Source organism: Schistocerca americana, chromosome 7 (assembly GCF_021461395.2).
Source record: "Schistocerca americana isolate TAMUIC-IGC-003095 chromosome 7, iqSchAmer2.1, whole genome shotgun sequence".
In the NCBI taxonomy this organism is placed as follows: domain Eukaryota; kingdom Metazoa; phylum Arthropoda; class Insecta; order Orthoptera; family Acrididae; genus Schistocerca; species Schistocerca americana.
The window spans coordinates 526,251,626-526,267,523 of record NC_060125.1 but is presented as its reverse complement, the minus strand read 5'-3'; positions in this window follow the sequence as shown (position 1 = coordinate 526,267,523).

Below are 15,898 nucleotides of genomic sequence, written 5' to 3'. Positions count from 1 at the left end.
GTCAGTACTCTGTATTTGTATGGAATGTCATTCTGGTTCTTTTTGTCGTGTTGTATGTTTTGACGAAATATTTTTATCCTTTTTCATATGCAGTTATTATTATGCCTTTTCATTGTTGAAAACAACGTTAGATACTACGAGAAAATTGTTTACTGCTTGCTACACGAAGTTTTATCGTAATTTCCGAAGAGAAGTTAATAACGACTTAATCAAAATACACTGTCCAGTCATATTAATGTGACGATCGTGAAAATCACGAATATCCACCTTTTGCAGCGCGGACTGCTGCGCCATGTGCAAGAAGAAAGTCGACAAGATTCCAGAAGGTACCGTCAGGGATGTGTAGCCTCCAGACTCCTGTACCTTGGCCAGCTAGATTTCTCAGTTAAGGATCCATGGCAGAAACAGCCCGATCGAGGCGTACCCACAGATTCTAGACTGGGTTTAGATCCGGAGAGTTTTGTGGCTAGAAGAGTGCACTAAACTCATACTGGTGCTCTTCGAACCACGCACGTACACTGCGAACTGTGTGAGACATTGCATTGTGATGCTGGTAGACGCCATCAGGCCTAGGAAAAAGAAGTTGCATGTAGCGCTGAACATGGTGCACAAGGATAGATGCGTACTGGTGTTGATCCATTGTGCCTTTCAGAATGACGAGATCGTCCAGGGAGTACCCTCCGGCCTGGACCCTTCAACGATTCTTGCAAGGTGTTTGATTTCAGACATTTCACGCTGTACACGCAAACAGTCATCTGTCTGTTGGAGCATAAAGCATGAGTCATATATAAAGGCCACCTGTCGCTACTCGTGGGCGTACAGTTGCGCTACTGGTCTGCAAATTGCAGTCTTCGTCGCCGACGAAAAGCAGTCGGCATGTATGTATGAAACAGGCGCCTGCTGCGGAGTTCCGTACGCAGCAACGTTCGCTGCAAGGTCATTGAGGACACACTGCGCGGCGGGTCGCGTTGGTCTCTAACAGAAAGTCCACCTACCTGGATAGGTTTCAGGTTGTCTACCCCTTCACTCTGCGACGGTTGATACTGGTTTAGCCAGCAGAAGTAGCGTAGACAAAAATTCGACAAAATACCTAGGACATAAAGGCCACATAACCCCAATCAATAGATAGTAGCTGAAAGTTAGTTAAGTTGTCGGGAGTTCGGGAGTCTTGCATGAGCCGTTTGAAAAAAATATTAAAAAATTTCCTTTTAGTTGGTTTATTTTCATGGAAACAAAGAAAATGGCTATCAAGCCCAAGTTTAATACCCCGACATTAATTATGCAATATTACTGACTGTATCTGTAATAACTTCACACCTGAAAGCAGCCAGAAGATATTTAGTCCGACCCAATATTTTTAACGTCCTACACAGTCACTGAGCTACGAGTACTTGCGAGTTAACACAGTCATTCGTTCAGTAGGCTTCCTGTAAAGAAGTGCTCGCCACTATGTCTCGTTATCTCCACGAAACACGCCACGCGGAGTTTATGGACGTCATGAAATGTTAACACGCGAATATCTCATAAACTAAACAGTTTACAAGGCACAAACTATCGCAAAATACCCAGAAATGTATTCGCTCTTCGTCAACGACACGAGAACTGATCCAACGTGCGAATTTTTCCATTTTGGCAACAAATTCGATCAGTACGGTTTGACATAGATGTTTACCAGCAGACGGCTCCCGAGCGAATCTATTTACTCGCAGATCTGAGACACAGAGCCCTACTGAAACGCGCGGAAAATGCTGGGTTCCTATTGGCTATTATGTTACGCAGACAATCATGTCATCTTGAGCTCTTCTATACTCTCGGTGTTTCTTATGTCAGCCAATCAGATTACCGTAAGTAATTTAACGAGAAATCTCGTAATTCCGAAACTAAATAAAATTTAGTTGAAATAAAATATGATTCCTTTGCACAGTCAGATTATATGAACCTATCCTCTTTGCTATAGTTTTAATTGATACTGTACAAGCCGGCCGGGGTGGCCGCGTGGTTCTAGACGCTACAGTCTGGAACGCGCAACCGCTACGGTCGCAGGTTCGAATCCTGCCTCGGGCATGGATGTGTGTGAAGTCCTTAGGTTAGTTAGGTTTATGTAGTTCTAAGTTCTAGGGGACTGTTGACCTCAGAAGTTAAGTCCCATAGTGCTCAGAGCCATTTGAACCATTTGAATTTGATACTGTACATGAATACGTTTCAGTGTCTAATTCACTTTCACAATGCAAGCACGATTATTATGTGTTTTAGGTAAAAATTTATATCTCCCAAAGGATTGAAGTTATTTATTTGCAATTTTAATAGTAAGGTTGTGTTATCCATAGAATTTGGCACACTAAGTATGAAAAAAATCGATTAATTTTTAACAGTACTTCTTCAGATTCATAGAGAGTATGTGTAACGTATTGCATGCAGCATTAATCAAGTGCACTGTCCGTCCGGACCAGTAGGCAGTGTCAGTTGCGCGAGAGTGGGAACCAAAATCTGTTCTCCTCCCGGTTCCACGGTAAACTACGCTTTCAATGCAAGATGACAACTCGCAGTAATTTGCTACGTTACAGCTGTTGATAGTCCTTCGATTCATCTGGGCGACCAGTTCCTCAACAGTTGCACTTCTATTCGGCGGTACACATCTGTGCAACTGTCACTCACCTCTATGGCCCGTGACTTACCACAGCTGCCTCGGCGCCAGTTTTGGATAGTACCGTTTTGCCACGCACTGTGCACTTTAAAAACGGCGGCCCGCGAACTGTTTACAAACTTAGCCGTTTAGGAATTTTTCCACTCTTGACCCGAAAGCCAACGATTTCGAACCTTTGGATAGCAGATAAACCTCTCCGTTTTCGCATTGCGACAGGGACTGCACTGTTGTCTCGTCTTTACCCGACACGCTTTATATCCTCCATTGTCAGTACTGCCACTTGCCGTCTGTGAGTGGTTACTGCACCTTTACGTCGAACATAGATGGTACTCACAGTAATGTCACGGGACCGTGTGTCGACGTCGTGGAATCAGTGGCAACCTGCGTTAAATGAACCATACAATTATTACTGCAGTCATTCACAGATGTTAAGTACCTAGGCGGAACATTGAGACGTGATGTGAAATAGCTGGAACACATAAATTAATTTAATTGTTTGTTAGGACAGCTGCCCTCTATTCGAAGGTTGGTTGAAACGCCGCAATGCTTTATTCGTAACTTGTGGTATCGCCTTCCTCCGACCATTGAACTGACTTACCGAGCGTGTTATGGGAGTTCTTACACAGTTTTATGTGGACACCGAACCGTGGTGTTACTTGACAATTAATCATCAACAAATTATTCGCAGGGGTGAAACAAGTGATATCGAACAACGGACCTTTCCATTGGTACTCAGGCACATACTTTTAAAATTGTTTCAATTAATAGATAAACTGTGTTGTATCGACGGCATCCTACATGCACGTGGAAGAAGACACATTTACACAGGGCGCCGGCGTGCCGCAACGAACCACGGTTCCTCCAGGATGCTGTCTCTCTATGACAGGCGCTACGGACACCACCAGAGGACGCCTTCTTCGCCACTATTTGCTGCATCCATGTCTCGGAAGTCTTGCTGTGCGACAAGTAAAAACTGTTAGCAAATGATTAGGTTTATCTGTACAAGAGATACAGTGCTTTAAAAAGGAGAACAACCAGTGTGGAACACACAACCAAGAAATCTACAATGAGAGCCAAAGAAACTGGTATAAGACTGCGCATTCAAATACAGAAACAGGCACAATACGGCGCTGCGGTCGGCAACGTCTGTATAAGACAACAAGTGTCTGGCGCAGTTGTTAGATCGGTTACTGCTGCTACAACGGCAGGTTATCAAGATTTAAGTGAGACTGAACGTGGTGTTATAGTCGGCGCACGAGCAATGGGACACTGCATTTACGAGGTAACGATGAAGTGGGGATTTTCCCGTACGACCGTTTCAAGAGTGCACTGTGAATATCAGGAATCGGGTTAAACATCAAATCTTCGACATCGCTACGGCCGTAGAAACTTCCTACAAGAACTGGACCAACGACAAGTGAAGAGAATCGTTCAACGTGACAGAAGTGAAATTCCGCAAATTGGTGCAGGTTTCAATGCCGGCTCATCAGCAAGTGTCAGCGTGCAAGCCATTCAACGAAACGTAATCGATATGGGCTTTCGGAGTCGAAGGCCCACTCGTGCACCCTTGATGACTGCACGACACAAAGATTTACGCCTCGCCTGGTCCCGTCAACACCGACATTCAGTGTTGATGACTGAATACATGTTGCCTGGTCGGACGAGTCTCGTTTCTAAAAGTTTATCGAGTGGATGGACGTGTATGGTTATGGAGACAACCTCATGAATCCATGGACGCTGCATGTCAGCAGGGGACTGTTCTACCTGGCGGAGGCTCTCTAATGGTGTGGGGCGTGTGCAGTTGGAGAGGTATGGGACCCTTGTTATGTCTAGATACGACTCTGTCAGGTGACACGTACGTAAGGATCTCGTCTGATCACCTGCATCCATTCATGACCATTGTGCATGCCGACGGACTTGGGCAATTCCAACAGGACAATGCGACACCACTCACGACCAGAATTGCTATAGAATGGCTCCAGCAACACTCTTCTGAGTTTAAACACTTCCGCTGGCCAACAGCATTATTAAGCATACCTGGAATGCCTTAGAACGTGCTGTCCAGAAGGAAACTCCATCCCCTCGTTCTCTTACGTATTTATGGAGAGCCGTGCAGGATTCATGGTGTCAGTTCCCTCCAGCACTACTTCAGAGATTAGTCGTGTCCATGCCACGTCGTGTTGCGGCACTTCTGCATGCTCGAGCGGGCCCTACACGATATTAGGCAGGTGTACCAGTTTGTTTGGCTCTTCAGTGTGTTAAGCGTAACGTTACTTTCTACTAAAGTCTGCGAACATGAGTCCAAAAATAAGTCGCAAACTGGCATAGTGACATCATAGCCAGCCTGAAATTTATTTTCTTTTTCAGCATACTTCCATTGTAAACTTAAACACTTACCCCATAGCTCGACAAAGCGTTAAAAGCCTCCAGCATAGAATCCTTGTGGCAACGTCCGCATCTAACTAGTGACCTTGCGGTGTATGATAAATTTATTTGGCCCCTTACATTGCTGCAACTCACAAGACCGATTTGTCTTGGGGGTAGTGAAATACCCCTAAACGCTCGAATAACGTGCAATGAGTGGGTAAACAACATGGCCAGTACGCTTCTTGTTTGTGACTTTTTCTTGTCCTTTGCTTGATTCCTGTTTCGCAGTGAAACAACTTTCATGAAATGAAAGGGTACGAATTCGGTTAACAGTCTCTCGGCTAGCAAAAATCTCGTTGTTCTAGTCTGGTACACACTTACAGCACACCTGTCATTTTGATCTGACTGCAAATCGTTAAGCATTGATAGCGGAATAATATGCTGCCCTCCACGCGACATTTCTTGCAACCTTTAAGATATGCATAGGAGCGAAATTTAAACTTATATGGAGTATTTCGTATTTTGAGTCTTATTTATTGACTCGCCATCGTAAGTGAGAGGATTGACGTTTAATTCATTTATGAAATGTTTGTGGTATTCTACTCCACCTCGTATCAACTAACGGCACAAGTAATTGAATCTTCTACTAGGATTAATCTGAAAAGAACTAAAATAAGAATCAATGTTAATCGGTCTTCTTGGAGAGTTATTCTGTACGTTCTTATTTTTCGCAGTAGCCATGTTAAGATTACGTATCTGTTGTATGTTACCTCCTTTCTTAAAAAAAATGAAAAGAAAAAAATTACAGCTGATTTCCTTGTGAGTGTAATTTAAGCTGCCGATTGAGCCGGCGTAAACTTCATCTTAATAATAAATGTGCTGTTTGTATGATATTGAGAGTAAACTGTGTCCTACCATTTTTCTTTATTTCTTATAATAAAACTTAAATGTGTTTTAGTTGTTTTCCTTCGAGCGCCGCTAGGAGCCGTTGCGTGCTGGGGCACGGCCCGATTACGGCGTCTGATGCATTCAGGATATATTTGTTTGTACCCGTCCGTGTATTGGGTGAAGGAGAGCAGGTTGAAAACCGTAAGCAGTTCTGCTATTAAAAGTAGCACGCCTCCATCTGGCTTCGGTTATTTAAATGCCGCTTGTTTCAGTTTCGATGTCTGCGCTACTCTGAAGGCTAGCGCTAGTTCGTAGCTTTAATATTATTAGAGGCGTTTGTTTTGAGTACCTACTTTCGATTAGTAAACCCTCACAGGGTGCATAATTGTGTTATATGAAATCGCTCTGACCGGTTTTGAAGCGCACTACTGTTATGTAAGAGGGTCACTCCAAAAGAAATGCACACTATTTTTTTAAAAATCCATCTTTTATTCTACGTGTTTGAAAGTTTTACAGTTTGTAGATACATCCTTTAGGAACAATATTTTCATTTCTCCACATAATTTCCATATCTCTCAACTGCCATACGCCATCTTGGAACCAGCGCCTGTATATCCTCACTCTAAAATTCTGGACCAACCTGTTGGAGCCACTGTTTGGCATCGTGCACAAGGGAGTCATCACCTTCAAACCTTTGTTCGACGAAGAGAGTCTTTCAGTTTCCCAAAGAGATGATAGTCACACAGAGCCAGGTCAGGACTGCAAGGCGGGTGTTTCAGTGTTGTCCATGCGAGTTTTGTAATCGCTTCCATGGTTTTTTGACTGACATGTGGCCGTGCATTGTCTTGCAACAGCAAAACATCCTGCTTTTGCCGATGTGGTCGAACACGTCTCAGTCGAGCTTGAAGTTTCTTCAGTGTCGTCACATATGCATCAGAATTTATGGTGGTTCCACTTGGCATGATGTCCACAAGCAAGAGTCCTTCGGAATCGAAAAACACCGTAGTCATAACTTTTCCAGCAGAAGGTGTGGTTTTGAATTTTTGTTCCTTGGGTGAATTTGCATGATGCCACTCCATTGATTGCCTCTTCGTCTCTGGCGAAAAATGATGGAGCCATGTTTCATCACCTGTCACAGTTCTTCCAGGAAATTCATCTCCACCATTCTCGTACTGTTCCAAAAGTTCGCTGCATACCGTTTTTCTTGTTTCTTTGTGAGCCACTGTCTGTCAACATCCTGAGAACCCACTTGGCACAAACCTTTTTTAACGTCAACTCTTTCATTATTCTGCAGACACTTCCATCCCCTATCCCAATGTAGCGTGACAATTCGTTCACTGTGATGCGTCTGTTAGCAGTCACCAATTCGTTAACTCTCTGCACATTGTCTGGAGTGTGAGCAGTACGAGGCCTGCCACTTAGATTAGATTAGATTAGTACTTGTTCCATAGATCATGAATACGACACTCCGTAATGATGTGGAACGTGTTAGGTTAATAAAAGGTGTCTAAACAAGATGTTACATTAGACAAAATAATATTACATGACACTCAATAATTTCTTTTTTTTGTTTTTTTTTGTTTTGAGATTGGGAAATTACCCACTTACTATATCCAAAAATTCATATTGAGTAGAAGGAGTTGCCATTAAGAAATTCTTTTAATTTCATTTTAAGTGCTATATGGCTATCTGTCAGACTTTTGATGCTATTAGGTAAATGACCAAAGACTTTAGTGGCAGCATGATTTATCCCCTTATGAGCCAAAGTTAGATTTAACCTTGAGTAGTGATCATCCTTTCTCCTAGTGTTGTAGCCATGTACACTGCTATTACTTTTGAATTCGTTGGGATTGTTAATAACAAATTTCATAGGTGAATATATATATTGTGAGGCTACAGTGAAGATTTCTAGCTCTTTAGATAAGCGTCTGCAGGATGATCTTGGATGAGCTCCAGCAATTATTCTGATTACACGCTTTTGTGCAACGAACACTCTTTTACTCAATAATGAGTTACCCCAGAATATGATGCCATACGAAAGCAGAGAATGAAAATAGGCGTGGTAAGCTAATTTACTCAGATGTATATCGCCAAAATTTGCAATGACCCTAATAGCATAGGTAGCTGAATTCAAATGTTTCAGCAGATCCTCAATGTGTTTTTTCCAGTTCAACCCCTCATCAATGCACACACCTAGAAATTTTGAATATTCTAGCTTAGCTACCGATTTCTGATCGAAGTCTATATTTATTAATGGGGTCATTCCATTTACTGTGTGTAACTGTATATACTGTGTTTTGTCAAAGTTTAATGAGAGCCCATTTGCAGAGAACCACTTAATGATTTTCTGAAAAAACATCGTTTACAATTTCACCAGTTAATTCTTGTCTGTCGGGTGTGATAGCTATACTTGTATCATCACCAAAAAGTACCAGATTTGCATCTTCGTGAATATAGAGTGGCAAGTCATTAATATATATTAAGAACAGCAGAGGACCCAAGACCAAACCTTGCGGCACCCCATTCTTGATTGTTTCCCTGTTCGAGAAATCACCAGTTTTTTGCATATTATGTGAACTGTTTATTTCAACTTCCTGCACTCTTCCAGTTAGGTATGATTTAAACCATTTGAGCACTGCCCCATTCATACCACAATACTTGAGCTTATCTAGAAGTATTATGCGAGGACAATACTGAATATTGCCGTGCTCGCTTTCAACACGTAACCTGCTTGCCCACCGGCTAACTGTACTGCAATCGACAGCAGCATCTCCATACACCTTTTTCAACCTCTTCTGGATGTTTCCCACTGACTCGTTTTCACAGCACAGGAATTCTATGACAGCACATTGCTTCTGACGAACGTCAAGTGTAGCAGCCATCTTGAAGACATGCTGTGACAGCGCCACTCATGGGAACGGGTTGAACTAAGTTTGAAAACAAGCGGGAAGGATGCATCTACACACTGTAATTCTTTCACACATGCAGAATGAAAACTGTATTTTTACAAAAATAGTGTGCATTTCGTTTCGAGTGACCCTCGTATATAATTTGTTGGTAAGTGTTGTTAATAACTGATTTAAGGCGCAGATTGTATTTAGGCCAACACTAATTGATACATTTTCTCTTAATTTGGCCACAAAGGTTGTTTATGGACTAGTGTTACAATAATGATCAAAGTTAGGGAGCAAATTTTAAAGCTGGTTTATTTCCGTTCTTTGTAGCTTGTTTTAATTGACTTTCTTAAATAATCATTATGTGGTAACTAATTAATCATCTGTCCATACTACAGGTGCGCCTGGGCGTACATCTGTTACTTAGGGCTTGACAAAGGTTATGCTGTTGCTATTTTGACCGATCTCAGAAATAAATTTTGTTTTGTGGTCATGGCCGGCGTTCAGTGCTACCGATCATTTTAGATCAGCACCTTGATTTCTGGGCACAGGCAGAAAATGTATTAGAAGGGTCAGCTATCATTTCCGGCAACATGGGCTACGTGTATTCTGCGAATTATTATTGTTTAACTGCCCTTTTGTCACGATCAAAAAAGGATTACCTGTTTTTCTAATTTTAAAAGTCTTGTAATTTTACAACTGTTTCTGTCATTCTTTCATTTGTTTGAATCTTAAAGCCTGCTTTTCTCCAAGGATGAGTATTTTGATTGTTTAATACTGTTATTTAATTTTACTGCGGCTTTACCTCGGGCGTAGTTATTGTTTTATGAAAGTACGTGTAGTTATAAACTTGAGGCCATCTGTTGTTCACTTGGATGGTTAAAAGGTTTCTCATGTAATTTCAAGCTGCCACAATGTGAGTTCACACACTGTTTCCTTGGACAGTAGAGTAAAAAGAAAATTTTTAACTCTGGGTACTGTCATTCCTTTTGAATTGTCAATGTGGATTAAATTGGTGTTTCTTTTAATGGTGAATGATATTTCAAATTACCCGAGGTCCAGACCTACCACTCAACAGAATTTGCTGGCGTCGACTTGGGCGCAATTTCCAGGCTCAGAAGAATAGTCGTTTTGGAAGGGTTTTCAGCCTTAAGTAAGTTACTAAGTAAGAAGTGTCACTCTGCGAAGTGACACATCGGACAAAGAAATGCGAGTATGGCCTATCTGTCATATCAAGAGTGACAGACAGAACCGGCCTAGATGGTGCAAACATGGCGTAAAGACTATTTATAAACCGACAAAGAAGATCAAAGAGTGTCTCAGATCGGCAGCGGAAAAGAAAGCGGCCCACTTGCAATGTTCAGAATATACCACGTACCGTGCACAGGTGGAAAAGTCTACGTTGGAATGACTGGACGATCAATCAACACCAGGATCATCGACCACATTGGGTACTGCACGTTGTGGAAGATGAAGAGATCGGCTGCTGTGGCGGAGCACGTACTGTGTCAGACCGAACACATAGTAGGAATGCTTAAATGCCGCGTTGTCATCAGTCTGATATTGGAAGTATTACGGTCTCGTTTTGTACAATTCTTAGATTTTAACTTCATGCTGTTTTTTGAAAGTTTGTGAATGGGGTTTTGCGGGAAACCTGCCGTCTGTCTTCAAGTGTCTGCCGGTTTATTCGTGTCCTTCTCCCGCGGATGGAAAAAAATGTGACCAGTGCTTCCCTTCTTTGTGTACACTGAGGTGAGGAAAGTCATGGGATACCGCCTAATATCGTGTCGAATCTCATTCTGGCCCATGCACTGCAGCAACTCGACGTACCATGGACTCAACGAGTCGCTGGAAGTCCTCTGCAGAGATATGAGCCATGCTGTCTCTATAGCCGACAATAACTGCGAAAGCGCTGGCAGTGCAAGATTTTGTACATGAACTGACCTCACGGGGTTACGTTTCATGAATATTCGATGGGGCTCAAGTTGGGCTATCTGAATGGCCAAAACATTCGCTCTAATTGTCCAGCATGTCCTTCAAACCATTCGCGAATAGCTGTCACCTGATGACATGGCGTATTGTCATCCATAAAAATCCCATCGTTGTTAAAGTCCATGAATGGCTGAAAAAGGTCTCAAAGAAGTTCAGTTGGAGGACCCAGTCCGTTCCATGTAAACACAGCCCACACCATTACGTAGCCACCAAAAACTTGCACAGTGCCTTGTTGACAAGTTGGCTCCACGGCTTCGTGAGATTTGCACCACACTCGAACCCTGTCATCAGCTCTTACCAAGTGAAATTGGGACTCATCTGGTCAGGCTACAGTTTCCCAGTAGTCCAGGGTCCATGCGATATAATCACGAGCCCTGGAGAGGCTTTGTAGGCGATGTGCTGTTAGCACAGGCACTCGCGTCGGTCGTCTGGTGCCATAGCCCCTTAACGCCAGATTTTACCGCACTGTGCTAACGGTTACGTTCTTCGTAAGTCCCACATTGATTTTTGTGGTTATTTCACGCAATGTTGCTTGTCTGTTAGCACTGACAACTCTATGCAACGCCGCTACTGTCGGTAACTGAGTGAAGGCCCTCAGCCACTGAGTTGTCTGTGGTGTGAGGTGATAACTGATTTTTGGTATTCTCGGCACACTCTTGACACTGCAGATATTGAATTCCCTAACGACTATCGAAATGGAGAGTACCACGCACCTAACTCTAGCTACAAACCCGCTTTCAATGCCTGTTAATTCCTGTCGCGCGGCCATAATCACGTCGGAAACCTTCTCACATGACTCACCTGTGAAAAAGGACAAGTTGGCTAACGCACTGTTGTTTTATACCTTGTGTACGCGAGCTTGCCGCCATTTGTTCAAAATGGTTCAAATGGCTCTGAGCACTATGGGACTTAACATCTGAGGTCATCAGTCCCCTAGAACTTAGAACTACTTAAACCTAACTGACCTAAGGACATCACACACATCCACGCCCGAGGCAGGATTCGAACCTGCGACCGTAGCGGTCACGCGGTTCCAGACTGAAGCGCCTAGAACCGCACGGCCACACCGGCCGGCACCGCCATTTGTATATGTGCGTATATGTGTATGTATATGTATATGTGCGTATCACTATACCATGAGCACCTCATTGTAAGTACAGTGGCGCACCCTAGGTCCTTTTCGTATGGGCCCCACACGTACAATATTCTAGAATGGGTTCCTCGTGTGTTTTGTAAGCAATCTGCAGTATAGACTGCGTGTTGCCAGTAGCCTAGCAATGTACGAACGTCTACCACCGCTTTACCTACGACTGATACTCTGCGATCAATTCGTTTCATATCACTACAAATTGTTGCATCCTGATATTTGTAGGAATTGATTCATTATTCCAACCGTGAGACACTGATACTGTAGTCGAAAAATACTACGTTTCTGCCTTTTGTGAACTGCACAGTATTAAATTTCTGAACATTTGTAGCAAGTTACCTATCCTTGAACTACTTTGTAACGTTATAAAGATCTGACTGAAAATTCCTTTAGCTTTTTTCAAACATAACTTCATTACAGGTAACTCTTTCATCAGGAAATTGTCGGATTTTAGTATTAATATTATCTGGCAGATCGAGAATACAAAAAATCAATAGAAAGAGTCCCACCACCCATGAAGTTGCTACTATATCTTTCAACGACTCTTCATCGAAGGTAACATACTTTCCCCTCCCTAATAAAGGAGCCCTCAGTTCAGTTAAAAAATTTCGTTTGATATTTTCGTTAATACGCCTAGGTGTAGCACTGAGTCAAATGCTTTGTGAAAAGTAGTATAGTGCATACGGAGAGAAACGTCCGTAAAGATCACTGGATAATTTGTAACATAGGTGGCAGAGAACCGTACTTACAGTGTAGGTGAAAGTTCGGCAAAATGTCCACCCCAGGGAAAAATGTCGTTTTTCTCTGATCTCATTCTATAAATAAGCATAAGAAATATATCTGTATAAACTGAATACATTCTGTAACTATAAAACAGTTGTTTTATTTTTCAAGGTCTCCTTTTGTTGTAGAAAAAGAAAGTCTGGAAAAGTGGACTTTGCCCTGTAGATAGGGCAAAGTGGACAGTGAAGATTTTGGGACACTGCGAATAAGAAGAGCCTGTTAAATGCGGAAGTCACGTTTAACAAGTGAAATTCATTTAATTTTGAGAAAAAATAATTGAATGTGTTAATAATTTAACAGCTTATACAAAATGTTAACAGATTTTCGGTTTCAGATTTACACAGTAACACTTATCAGAAGTCCGTTGTCAAGTTAGATTCAAAAATTAAGTATTACACATGTCATTACATTCTTAATGAACCCACTGCTCATATTCAGAGCTTCTAATCCAGCTTTAATTGTTCTTAGAGATATAGAAAATTTTCGCTGCTATACAAACAGTGCTCTTATCTTCGTCACTGTTTTCTCCAAAAATCTGCTTATTGCACTTTACTGGATCTTATTCTTGTTGAATAGTTGCTTTCTTGTTACACAATTCAGTGGATTTGGATCTTTTAGTCTTTTCTTCAGTCTGCAATGGCTTCTTTGTTCTCTTGTTGATATTTTTGTCTTTCTTCAAGTTACTCTTTTTTTTTTTTTAACGGTTCAGGTTTCTATGGTTTCGATTTCATTAATTACTGGCCTGTCTACGGGTTTTCATTCTTTGTTGTAAGTCTAATTTTAATTCCGGCAAAGGTATGATGTGTCTTGTACGTATTCAAAACACGTCGGCTATGTTGTCATCTCATTTACATCATCGACGAAGGGACCTACATTATTGTCATTGCCACTTACAATTGCTTCATGCACAACTCCATTTTCATCAACGTCTTTTCTTTTCTTACAGCATCCAGTGCCTCTTGCTTACCTTTGGAATTCTATTATTGTTATAGTGATTTTCTCAGATAGTTTCTTGGCATCATAATATACAACTGTAAATACACAACATAGCTTGTCACTCTTATGATTTAATATACAAGATGGTTATAAGTAAACTTTCTCTGCATGAGAGGATCCCCACGAAAAAGAGTGACCTTAGAGTAATGAAATTTGGTGGAAACGTGTTTCACGACATGCGGAAGAGAAATAACGAATATACCATTGAAAGAAACGAACACATTTTAATTTCCACGTGAGAGGGTAACGTTTTTTAATTGCGTATCACGTTTACACTCCAGGTTAGAAACGTTGCCCAGTGTGACAACAAGACATCCAGTAACCGTACTAGAGTTTTCTCTACTGCTGGCTGAAACAACGATGGACCATGGAACGTCCAGGTGTCGTGATACAGCCAGCGCATTGCTCTAAGATCAGCCATGGCACAGTGACTTCTTCCACAATTTGTTCCCAGGAGCAGTTCCCAAACCGCCAGTTAATTCAACCCCGGATCAGAAAGAGGACTTCCCCATATTCCTTTAATGCATCGATACTGGGAAAGAGCACAGCCCTGCTCAGTTTGTCCTGACCCATGCTGACTGCCTGCAGCTGTAATGCACACTGATGCTTGTGTCTCAATTCTACGTCCTCGTACGAATACCGGCGCCAAAAGGCACGTCCTGACACTAACAAAACAAATCGTGCAGCTCACAGACCGAACACCATTACTATAATGTTGGGTACCCATAGGATAAATAGTGGCTCAAGTAGCGAAAGTTTAATTACAACTAACTTGAATCTAACTTATGAATTACTAATGTCTTATTATTAATTCAGTTGCCATGAAACAAGATAAACACATTACAAAAAAATATGTTGGGGCGAAGCGGTTACTTGGTCAATGTCAGGTGACGGCCACTATGCCTGCCTCGACGCCATTACTCAAAATGTTGTTTGAATACGAAATTACGTAACCTAGGCAATTCATGAGCACAAATACAGTGCAAACATATAACGTTTTACCATCATTTTCAATACCTGATAAATGCGTATCGACTGGACCTGTCAGTCGACCTTACAGTTGCATCGACGCGGCTAAAGTCAGAGATCCTACTCGTCCCGAGCATAGAAAAAGCCCTCTGCCGAGTGCGCTTGAACGGTGAGCTTTGGGCCGTCAACGGGAGAGATTCCTGTAAGGAGGTCTCGCGGAATCACGTGCGGTGGATGCTGCTGCGCCTCGGCAGTCGGTATTCGTCACTTGTTCTGATGTACCGGAGAGCGGCGATAGCGGGCCAGTGAGGTGCCTGTGTTCGACTGGGAGTGCACTACGAGTGCTTGAGTTGTAACTGTGTTCTACTTCGATCCACCACATTCACTGACGCGTTGAAAATTTGGTTTGCTCGCGCTTTGAGAAGTTTGGTGGGTGTTGTCTTTTATGCTCCAATGTGGATTCATGTTTCTTTCTGTTATCTATTTACAAGCAGGAAGGTTTATTTGTAACAATGAAACGTCCTGAGTGTGGTGCTTGCTTAACGTTATCAGCTGATGGCTTGTGCTTACCGACGGCCGGTTTCTATGCTGACAGCAAAACGCGCTGTAAACCGTCTGCAACAAAATAGGTAATATAATTTTGAACCCCGAGTGCTGAAAAGGTGGCTGTCGGCTCAAGCTACTGTAAGTGATCACGTATTCTTGTAGCGTCATTCCCAAGAATAAAGTTGTGTGAGATTCTCTTGCATGACGCCGGCACGGTAGCTCAGCGAGTTCGGTCAGAGAGCTGGTTGGCCTCTGCAATAAGAAACTGAGTGGAAGGATCAACAAAACGACCTTGACCGGATGTCATGTGACGTCCGCAACGACCAAACACATCGACAAAAAAAAAAAAAAAGTGGTCAGCGCGACGGAGTGTCAATACTAAGGGCCCGGTTTCGATTCCCGGCTGAGGCGGAGATTTTCTCCGCTCAGGGACTGGGTGTTGTGTTGTCCTAATCATCATCATTTCATCCCCATCGACGCGCAAGTCGCCGCAGCGGCGTCAAATCGAAAGACTTGCACCAGGCGAGCGGTCTACCCGACGGGAGGCCGTCGTCACATTTTTTTGTTTTTTGTTTTTAATTGGGTTATTGAGCTGAAACTTAAAGATAATTCTCTTTAATGGCAAACTCGAAGCACTAGCTTAAGTACTGAATTTTAAGGGAACTGACAGTT